Here is an 11967-nt window from a genome sequence, read left to right as displayed (position 1 = left end):
ATTGTGTCTAAAATTTGAAGAGCATTTAGTATATTTTTCCTGTGATATGCCATGCAAGTTGTCAAATTTAGAAAACATAGAAACACTCTCTGTGTTCCCTATTTTTATGTTCACATGTACATATGTACTGTCTATGACCAGAAGTAATCTTAAGATATAGGTGAATCAATTGATTATTTTTCTCAGGATCAGCAGTTCATAAAATTATGCCCATGTAGAACTCTATCTTGAAGAAGTATTATCCTGTACCTACTTTAACATCCCCAAATACCTCCTTCCCAATGACAAAACAATTGTTCATCTCTGTTTATGGTAGCGAAAACTTCCCAGCAGGTCTATCAATATGTTTTTAGTTAAAAGAAGATATCAGCCCCAGCTGGTTTGGCTCAGTAGATAGAGCGGCAGTCTGCAGACTGAAGGGTCCCAGGTTTGATTCCAGTCAAGGGCACATGTCCGGGTTGTGGGCTCGATTCCTAGTAGGGGGTGTGCAGGAGGCAACCAATCAATGATTCTCTCATGATTGATGTTTCTATCTCTCTCTCCCTCTCCCTTCCTCTCTGAAATATATTGAAATATATATATTTAAAGAAGATAACATATACTGAGAGTTTTAAGATAATATGAATGAAGGGAGGCCCCGACTGGCATCTGGAAGCCACTAGGGACTCTACCTGTGCACAAATTTCATGCACTGGGCTTCTAGTATTTTATAAGAAAAATACTCTCTTTATGTATACCTCTCTTTCTCACTGATGAGCTAATTATTTTTAGAACAAAGAGTCAAGTCTGATTGAAAACGATGGATAACTGAGTAAGAACATTATCCTATGTATGCTTGGGATCACAAAGATAAAACTGGCACTTAATCCAATAGCTAATATTTGCACAGCAAACATTTGTACCATGAATAAGACATTTTTGGTACAGAACATTTTTGCTGTTTTTGCTATCAATTTATGTTACCCAGTATGTTTTCCAAACCTGCTTTAATTTCTAGGAGACAATTAATAGCAAATTATGATCCAGATTGCTGGTAGCACTTATTCCTTATGTATATCCTTATTGTTTTAGTTCTGTTTTTATCTTTAACTAGTAGCCCATTTGCAGGAAAATCCTGCAAGCGGCTGTTGCGGCGTGCACCTGCTCGCCACTGCTGCCAGCCCCGCTCCGCCCTATTCCACCCGCCCCGCCCCGCCCAGGCTTTCCCTCTGGCAACCACCTTGCTTTCTGCTTTTCCTCCCTCTTCCTTCTAAGTTGTCTTTAGTCTTCACTCCTCCCTCTCTCAGCATATGCAAATTAGCTGACATCTTTGTTGGGTAATTTGCATACTCACCCTGATTGGCTGGTGGGTGTGGCTTTGGCTGGTGGGCGTGGCTTGGTGGTAGCGAAGGTGCAGTCAATTTGCATATTACTATTTTATTAGGTAGTATTATTCTTTCTTACATTGTATTTATATGTCTAGACTCCCTTAAATCATTTTGGGTGTTAATTTTTAAAAATTAATTATTAATATATTCTCTTGGAAATACTCAAGTTAAAAATATACTCAATGTTGGAAGAAAATAAGCCTACTGAGAAGATGTCTTTTCTCGATATCTTTGAAAATGGACATATTAATCACTGTAAGAATGAAAGTCATAAGGGAGGAAAAAGTGGTTTGGAAACTGAAATGGGAGATGACAGGGATCATTAGAAAAATCAATATGTTTAAATGATGAAAAATCAAAGCATTATACTTCTAAGAAATGTACAAATATCAAATAGAGTAGTTTAGTTTTCAAAATGCAGTCTTAGTTTACTCTAGGGGAAAACATAAGATTAGGTTATAAACATGATAATATAAGGGACCTAAAATGAAATTTAGTATTTGCAGAGTGGAAATGATGTTGAGTTCCAGGAAAGACAGAAAATTGTGATGGATTACAACCTTCCATTTCAGAGTTTAGCTGATAGCAATGCATTATAAAATCTGTATCAGTATGTATTTTTGTACATATGTGAGCTTATACATGTGCTTATACAGAAGAGGTAGAAAGATCTAATTATGTGACTCTACACAAACCCACTTTAAAAATTTAACAAAGTTTAACATACATGTATTCTAAACCACATTTGTTTCTGGCCATAATTTGGGGGCTCCCAAACTCATGGTCACCAAGTCAAGTTCCCAGGACAGAAAAGAAGACAAACAAGAAGGCAATAGTTGTCAAGGGGAGAGAAAGAACTGACAACAAATGGGTTCCTGAGAGATAATCCATGTCACAATTCTAAGATCTAATTCTTAAAAACATTTTTGCTTGCCAATCTGAATTTGGAAAGGAAGGGACAGTGTGAAATTTTATGTTCCTCTCTTGACCAGGCACCACAGATAGAGATCTTGGAGTGCTGACTTTGGTAAGAATCCTCACTCACCCATTGCTCTTTTCTGCCAATTTTCCCAGGATCCTGCCTTGTATCCCTGGTTACCAGCAACTGTAGTTGGGAAATGGAATGTTCTCTCTGTTCTTCATGGGGAAGTGCTTGGCTGTGACCTCTTTTGTCTGGAGTATCTCATAATAGATAAGCTTATCTAGCTTAAATGTAGTCCACATGACCACTGTAATTCAAAATTATCTTTGGTAAGGTTACCTGTTCGCCCTTAAAACAAAATGTTATTCACCTGAGGCCTCACACTGGACCCAGTACAGCTTAAATCACATCCAGTCTCAATATGATCCAGCCCACTTCTAAATCAGTCGTAGTCCAACCAGGACCTGGTCCTCTTTCTAAATCCAACGTGGCCCAGGCTGATTTCTAAAGCGGATCCATTTTGTCCCTGGCCCCATCTCCCAGTCTGAGTCAGCTTGCTTTCAGTCCCAGTCTGGGGATAGACATGCTCAAAGTCTGAAAGCTTCTAATGCAAAAACCCCAAGGCTAGGATCAGAGAGCAACTTACCCACCACCTGCAGAGGCAGGCAGAGTGCAGTGAGCTCATGGGGCTGTGGAGGTACCTAGGCCTCAGGTTACTCTTTACACTTGGGGGCCATGGCAGGTGTGTGTGGGGTCTTCTTCAGTTCCCTCCTGTTACACTAGAACTGTTAAAGGAAAAAAAAAAGGCATATTAAACATTTTAAGACTTTATTTGAGCAAAACTCAGTTAGAATTAGGTATCATCCAATTCAACAGGTAGGATCTCTGAGGAGCTGAACAAAATGAAAGGCTTTTATATGCAGAAGGGGAAGAGAAAAGGAAGATTATACTAGACAATTCCTGATTGATTGGTTTAAGATTCCATTTCTAGGAAAGCTGAAACTATGCTTAAGTCTCAGTTTGCTGATATGGAGATTAGCATAAAAGACTCCTTTTTTTGGGTCTGTTGTCTTTTTTATTTATTTTTAACATAGTAAACAATCAAAATCAGTAAATGAGAAGAATTATTTTACTGTTGGACACTGTGCTAAGTGCTGTGAAAGATACAGAAGGAAGTATTGTAAAGACCTTCCATTCCAGTTGAGCATGAGACCTAAGAAATTTGAAATAACATGTACAAATCATAATTTAAATGTGTTCATTAATGTTGGGAGGAGAATCCATAAATGTAAATATGCATGGTTTATTAAGCTCCCTATAACTTGGCCCCTACTCAATCCAACATCCTCAGTCCATAGACTTCCACTGTGCTTTTCTATGCTACTAGAATAATGAATCGTTTAATGTCACCTCCATGAATAATCTGCACCTTGTTAAGGCCACAAGTTCTCTCTTATAGGAATGATTAACTTGTCCCAACCTGGTCTTCCCAGAAATTCTTAACTATCATTTGAGTTCTAATTTAAATGCCTCCACTACTAACCTTTTTAAATCTGTTGATAGTTTTGATCTATCATTTCTTTGGATAACTACACTATATTAATAAACTTTGTTCTATTCACTATCACACTGAATTGAGAGATAGAACTCTACAATTGAAATTCTTGTTTGAATAATTGCTCTAAAACTAGCCAAATGACCATGGGCAAGTTTGTTAAACTTTTCATGTCTTTGTTAAATCATCTATAACATGAATTAAGAAGTTTTACCAAAATCTTAGTTCTAGCATGAGTTGATCCTGGCTAGGAGTAAGGTAAATAATAACTTCTAGCATTGTTGAGTGTTTATTAGAACTTGGATATTGTTCTAAACTCTGAAATATTTTTATTAATGCTAACCCAATAACATTTGTGTTATTCTTGTCTGCATATCACTGGAATTTATAAAATTGTATAGCCAAGTCATGATTTTAAGGTAGATAGTGATACTGCAAAGCCTATACCTTTAGCCTGCACAGAAATTCCCATTTTCTAAATATAAAATAAGATATGCAGAATCTATAAAATAAAGTAAGAATGGCCACATTTTAACTTATAGTAATCCACTTTCAGACAGTTAGCTTAAAGATAGTATATTGTTTTTTCCTTCTTTTGGTTTTCATGAATGAGAAAATACTGTTTCCCATTTAAAGAACCAACATTTATTTCTAATTATCTTCTGAGATAATGAAATTGCATTATGTCTCACAAGTTAGAAAATAGAGACACTCTTATGCTTGAACATAATCAGGCTTGAAAAGTCAAATTTTCTTATTTCTTAATAGGCATCACTGAAGGATTTATAAATTCACTCAACTGTAATGAATTCACTGAGGAAAACTAAGTCATTTAATATTATCTAACCTGAACTAAAAGAAATTCATCAGCGGAGTTATTTTGTACATCAATTATGTTTTACATGATCATGCAAATTACTGTTTTATCTATCCATTCTGTGTAGTGAATGCTGTTTAAAGTAATTCTGCACTTGTTGTTAAGGTTTAAATTACAAGGGCATGTGGCATTAGTCTTATGGTAGATATCAAATTAACAAAGTTATCAGGCACATTTAGAAAATGCATATATACTAAACCATTTAGTCTCATCTTAAGGTAAATTTAATTTCATAAGCCATGATACAGAATAAATACTTACCCTCGTGCACAGAAACTGATGTGGGAAGACATTGATTACTTTCTCAGAAATGTGATTCATTTTACCATGCTTATGTTGTCAAACAAATAAATAATACTAAAATATCTGTCACTTTCTAGAAACATATATATTAGACTGGAGTTTAACACCACTCTAGAGATATCAAATATATGTATGTGTACATAATATTTAAACTAAATGAGATGGCATATTTATTTAACATAATTACCCTGTAGCCTAAATTTTAGAATAAATAATTTATAGTCACTGATCATAATTTTCATTGTCTATGTATTAAAAAAATGAAGGTTTTTTTGCCCTAGCCAGTTTGGCTCAGTGGATAGAGCGTCGGCTTACAAACTGAAAGGTCCCAGGTTCGATTCCGGTCAAGGGCACATGCCCGGGTTGTGGGCTCGATCCCCAGTGGGGGAATTGCAGGAGGCAGCCGATCAATGATTCTCTCTCATCATGGATGTTTCTATCTCTCTCTCCCTCTTCCTTCCTCTCTGAAATCAATAAAAAATATATTTTAAAAATTAAGATTTTGATCTGTGAGGGGGAAAGAAAATGACAAAACAAGAGGAAACACCAAATATAAAGCCACAAAGAAGATGACCTGTGTATGGGTGGTCATAAAGGGAACATAATTTAAAAAATGAGAGAGAAGACTTTGAAATGTAGAACATCAGTTCAGAGTGGACTTTGAATATGAGGTAGAGTTGTTTACATTTCATATCATGTAATAAGGAGCTCTATATCTATTAATGGAATCACTCTAGAAAGTAAATCTTTTATGAGCATCCTAGTGAAAAAAAATAAAACTTTTAAATTTATTACTATTTACTTGGAAAGTATACATTTTGTGAATTATTTTTATGATATTATTGATGTACTAGTGGCCCGGTGTATGAAATTTGTGCAGGGGGGGTGGGGGTGTTCCTCAGCCCAGCCTGCACCCTCTGCAATCTGGGACCCCCTCGAAGGATGTCCTACTGCTGGTTTACAGGGATCGGGCCTAAACTGGCAGTTGGACATCTCTCTCGCAATCTGGGACTGCTGGCTCCAGCCGCTTCAACTGCCTGCCTGCTTGCCTGATTGCCCCTAACCACTCTGCCTGCTGGCCTGCTCACCCCCAACTAACCCCTTCCACCGGCCTGCTCGCCCCCAATTGCCCCCCACCACTGGCCTACTCGCCCCCAAATGCCCCCCTGCCAGCCTGATCACCCCCAACTTCCCCCCTGTTGACCTGCTCGCCCCTATCTCCCCTCCCCACTGGCCTGCTCACCCCCAACTGCCCCCCTGCTAGCCTGCTCACTCTAAACTGCCCCCCCCACTGTCCTGATCACCTACAGCTGACCCCCACTGACAGCCTGCTCACCCCCAACTGAACCCCTGCTGGTCTGCTTACCCCCAACGGCCCCTGCCATCCCATGCTGGCCTGATCACCCCCTGGTGACCCAAGGTCCCAGCCCCTCCTTTTTTTTTTTTCTTTTTTCTCAGCACCTCCTTGAGCGGAGGCCAGGGCCAGCTGGAAGCAAGTATCTAGGATTTATTTATCTTCTATAATTGAAACTTTGTAGCCTTAAGCGGAGCCCAGGGCCGGCCAGGGCAGGCAGGAAGCTTGGCTTCCTCCATTGCCAGGACAACCCAAGCCTCCTGCTTGTTCCAACTCTGTGGCCGGTCGCCATCTTGGTTGGGTTAATTTGCATACTCGCTCCTGATTGGCTGGTGGGCCTGGCTTGGCGTAGTGGAGTAATGGTTAACTTGCATGTTTCTCTTTTATTAGTGTAGATGATTCAAAAGACTTTATCTAGTTGTGATGATGAAACTCAATTAAATACTTCAATATCTTACAATATTTTATGATTATTTGTATTCATCTGTGATGAGGCTAGCTGGTGTTTGGAATGCAGTCTGTTTGCTTAGAGCAAAGCAAAGCTGATTGACCTATAATGCAATTAAAACTATGAGTTCTCTTAATTAGCCACATATTTAAACTAAATGAACTGGTATATTTATCAAATATAATTACCTTCAACTCTACATTTTAGAGTATGGTCAACTTTATAAGATTATTTCATGCAATATGTTTCTATCTCAAAATCATTAATTTTTAAGATTATCACACATTTTTTAAACAACTTTTCTCATCCAAAACATGTAGAAAGTCTGCATTACATGGAATATAGCTAGAGAGATCTAAATATTTTTGGAAAAAGGAAAATCTTATTTAATAAAATTAAGAGTTAAAATAGCAAATAATAATGTAAACAGCCAAATATCTTACATTTTCTCTAAGGCAATATGATCAGCTTTAGCTGAGCTATAAATTTGGTAAATACTCCTATAAATCCACTAATATTTTTGACATGTGTGGGTTAAAAGGTGGGTCATGTAACTAAACACATATATAATCTGATAAGTAGAACCGACTACATAGTAAAATATTGAAATATGTAAAAGATAGTAAAGGTAACATTAATGCTGTGCTGTAACTAAAAATGAATGATTATTGGTTTTTACTAACTAACAACATAATAAAAATAGCTGCCATTATTAGTACTTATGACCCTGGCAATGTTCTAGGGTCTTCACATAGAAATAACACAAATATTTGAGGGAGGGGCCAATCTCTACATTTTATAGGTGAGCAGTCTCAGGAATGTTAAGTATTATCATAGCCTCACCCAGTCAGTGAATGGCAATATTTGCATGCAGATGTGGTGAATCTAAATTCAAAATTCCAACCATTTTGGTTTGTGGTTTCAAAGTCAAAGATGCAGCATTCACACTACTAAGCTAAATAAATGCAAAAGTTCTTGTATTTATTATATACTAGTGGCCTGGTACACAAAATTCATGCACAGAGGGGGGTTCCTCAGTCCACCATGCACCCTCTCCAAACTGGGACCCCTTGGGGGATGTCCCACTGCCAGTTTAGGCCCGATACCTGTGGGACAAGTAGTGGTACATCCCTCTCACAATATGGGACTGCTGGCTGCTAACCGCTCACCTGCCTGCCTGCCTGATCACCCCTAACCTCTCTGCTTGCCTGACTGATCGCCCCTAACTGCCCTCCCCTGCTAGCCTGATCCCGCCCCAACTACCCTCCCCTGCCGGCCTGGTTGCCCCCAACTGCCCTCCCCTGCCAGCCTGATCTTGCCTGAAACTGAGGTCTGTGCCCTTGACTTGAATAAAAATGGAGACCCCCTCAGCCCATGGGTGGAGACTCTATCCACTGAGCAATATTGGTAAGCTATTTTATATTTTCTAATTGATAATTACTGATACATATGAGCTACATATCTATATATATAAAAGCCTAAGCGACCATCGCAACTGACACAACTGAATGGACAACTGAACAGGCTGTGTTGGGTGACCAGGACAGCAGGGGGGTTAGTGAGGGCTGACCAAATGACTGAGCAGCAGACTGTGTGGGGTGACCAGGCCGACAGGGGGGTTAGTGAGGGCTGACCAAACAACCGAGCAGTGGGCTGTGTGGGGCGACCAGGCTGGCAGAGGGGGCAGTTGGGGGCAACCAGGCCAGCAGGGGGTGAGCAGTTAGGGGTGATCAGGCAGGCAGGCAGGTGAGCAGTTAGTAGCCAGTGGTCCCGGATTGTGAGAGGGATGTCCGACTGCTGGTTTAGGCCCAATCTTCAGGATTGGGCCTAAACCAGCAGTCAGACATCCCCCAAGGGGTCCCGGATTGGAGAGGGTGCAGGCTGGGCTGAGGAGATCCCCTCATGCACTAATTTCGTGCACCAGGCCTCTAGTTCTATATAAAACGTGAGCTAAATGTGCTTGTAAATTTTTATTTAAATTATTATAATTTTACATGAGTCTGTATAATATTTTTTATATAGATGGTCCAATATCTGCCACTAAATAAAGTTGTTATTCTTTCCTGTTTCCATGCTTTGTATTCCTTTTTCATACCTTCCTTCATTATTAAGTTTTCAAGAAAGATATTAGCCATTAATTACTCATACTAAAATGGATGTGCAGAAGTCACAGAAAAAAAGTACAAAGGATTTTCAATCTATAAGTATGCTACAAGCAAAATTTAACTTCATTTAGCATTTAATTTTAAAGTTATAATGTCTTTCTCTGTCCTCAAGTCAACTCTATTAATTCTATATCAGGCAATTAAGTTGTCTGTGGAAATTTTACTATGGCTAAACTATTCTTTCTGAACATTTAGTCTCTGTTCAAATCTGACCTAATCTTTGTCATGCAGCTCATATCCTACTTATGCTCAGATGTCCTCACACCAAGGTTCCTGCTCTCTTTTAAATTTTGCTCTTTTAAATCACTTTCTGGTCAATTCTTTTGCATATTAATTATGCATGGCATTAGAACAATTCCATTGTTATATTGAAGTCACATATAAATTATAATTTAAATGTTTTCATTTTGAGATTTCCTTTCTCAAACTGTATTTTAAATGCCTTAAGATAAAAAACTATACTTTGTATATTTCCCATTATGAAAGACTGATTTGCTGAAACAGATACACATCACAGGTATAGAAATCTAAGGATGGAGCTACCCAGAACTATGGGGTGCTGGACCCAGGCAGAGGGCCACTTCAGCATGGGATGACCACAAAAAGTCCCAAGTAGGGCAATGGCCATTGAAACCATAGGGTAGGTTCACTCCCAAGAACCCAAACAGGTACAGTCACCAGTGTGAAATTCTAAGTGACGGGGAGCCGCAAGCTCATGACTCCAACCCATGAGAGAGTCAGAGTTGGCTGTCCCCCAGCAAAACTACATGGGCCAGGATCCATCACTGTGTATTCTGAAAAGGGGGCCCCCACTTCAGTGCACCTAGAAAGTGGGGTCTCTGCCCTGGTATGTCCAGAAAGCAGGACTCCCCACACCATCGGGCCTTAAGGTTTTAGATTTGCTCAGAATCCATTACTTCTGTTTCCTTTTTAGTATTTCTTTTTGGAATGGGAATACCTATCCTATGCCTGTCCCACCATTGTACTTTAGAAGCACATGACATGTTTGACTTATAAATTGACAGCTCGAGTGTCAACCATGTCTGATTTAGATGATATTTAGATAAGACTTTCAACTTTGACTTTTTAATTGATGACATATGAGAAGGAAAAATATTTTGGATGAGTAGGGGTATTGTCTAAATATTTGTGTTGTCCCGAAATTCATATGTAAAATCCTAATATGCAATGTGATGATGTTAAGAGGTGGGGCCTTTAGAAGGTGCTTAAGTCATGAGGGTGGAGCCTCCTGAATTTGAATAGGGTTCTTATAAAAGAGACCCCACAGTGTCCTCTAACCCCTTCCACCATGTCAGTACACAGCAAAAAGTTATGACACTCGGCGACTGGGAAGAGGAGCTGTATCAGAACCTGATCTTGTTGGCACTTGGATCTTTGCCTTTGGCCTTAAGATTATGAACAATACATTTCTGCTGTTTATGTCACCCAGTCTATGCCAGCCCAAATTCACTAATGTAATTTCTTACTAGGCAAAGACTAATTTGCTGAAACTGATACTCATCACATGTATAAATGTTTCTCTTTATCTCCCATAAAGCTTTCCCAGAGATCTTTGCAAATGTTGGAGTAATGAGCAAATGCTTTCCTAGCAAGAGATAGAATCTTTCATTGTTTTAATAAGCCAAAACCAGTGGTAGGTTCTAAATATAATATATGCAACTTTGCATTGAAAAACAATTATTTTAAGCATGAAATTTATTCATAATCTAACCAAGAAGAAGATAATTGAAAAAAAATAAGATGAGAGACTTTTATTGAGAAAGATTTACTGTATGTGCTCACACTTTTCCTATCAAATTAATTTACTCTTCTCTCAAGGGGTTCTTGTGGCGGGGGCGGGGGGAGAAATTTTGTGTATAAAATTGCCTAATGCATATTTTGGTTTTATCCTATATATGTGAAATTGTGTGACCCAGTAAAATAAGAAGAAACAATATTAAAATATAAGGAAATAGGACAATAAAAATATCCACATATAAATAGGATTTTTTAAAAACAGTTTTTGCCATCTCTGTACACTGCATTTTTATTCTTTCCAAAGCCAGAATATAGAGATTAGGAAAAAATTAAATGATAACCTCAGAACAAGAAAAAATAATAGGAATATAGGGCAAAATGTAATTGTGTATAGCAATTAAAGGAAAGGAAGATTGGTAAAGAAATAAAGAAAATCAAGTCAAGAAAAAAAGGTGTCAGGAAACTTGGGGCCAAGGGGTCAAAACTGCACATGTGAAACATATAAAATGGGCTTCTTGTTATTAAATGTAAGAAAATTTGGGTATGGTTTTGTATATATTGAATTCTGTGGCGGGACATTGGAATTCATTCCATTGTATGTGAATTGTCGGACTTTTCACTGTTGTCATAGACTAGAGTTACTGTTTTAAGTTTCTGGCAAATTCTTGTGACCACCATAAGTTCTAAGAATTTTACCGCCACCCCCAAGGAAAAACTACAGCTTGTTGGTCTTTTGTAAAAATATTGCTGCAGAAATTAAGATGGTATACATACAGGTATTTCTGATATGATAAGGACAGTTATATCCAAAAATATCAATAAAATTTGTCAATTACATTGATTTTAAAACTTTTGACAAGAAGTTGTACCCAATTATATTAAATGGATAAATGCATCTGAAGAAACATATTTGTTTCATCTTGATTGGAATGGGATGTTTTAGTTATGTTTTAAAGAATATAGTTTAAAACCTCTCGAAGGGTTAAACATGAACTCGAAGAAGAAGAAAAATTATAGCAAAGTGATGAACCCTAATGAAAGATAGGCCAGAACCTTTCTCATCATTCATGCTGTAGTTGTTAAATGGAACCCCATATTTTGATTTGTGCTCCGAGTTCATTTCTTTCCTTATTTAAGTGAAACCTCATGACACAAATGCAACTCCAAGTTCATCTGCACACCAAAGCCATGGGAGGAATAAAAAGTGGTCTGTCACAT

This window comes from Eptesicus fuscus, chromosome 5 (genome assembly GCF_027574615.1).
Source record: "Eptesicus fuscus isolate TK198812 chromosome 5, DD_ASM_mEF_20220401, whole genome shotgun sequence".
Lineage (NCBI taxonomy): Eukaryota > Metazoa > Chordata > Mammalia > Chiroptera > Vespertilionidae > Eptesicus > Eptesicus fuscus.
The sequence above is the reverse complement of the archived record's forward strand: the minus strand, read 5'-3'. Positions refer to the sequence as shown.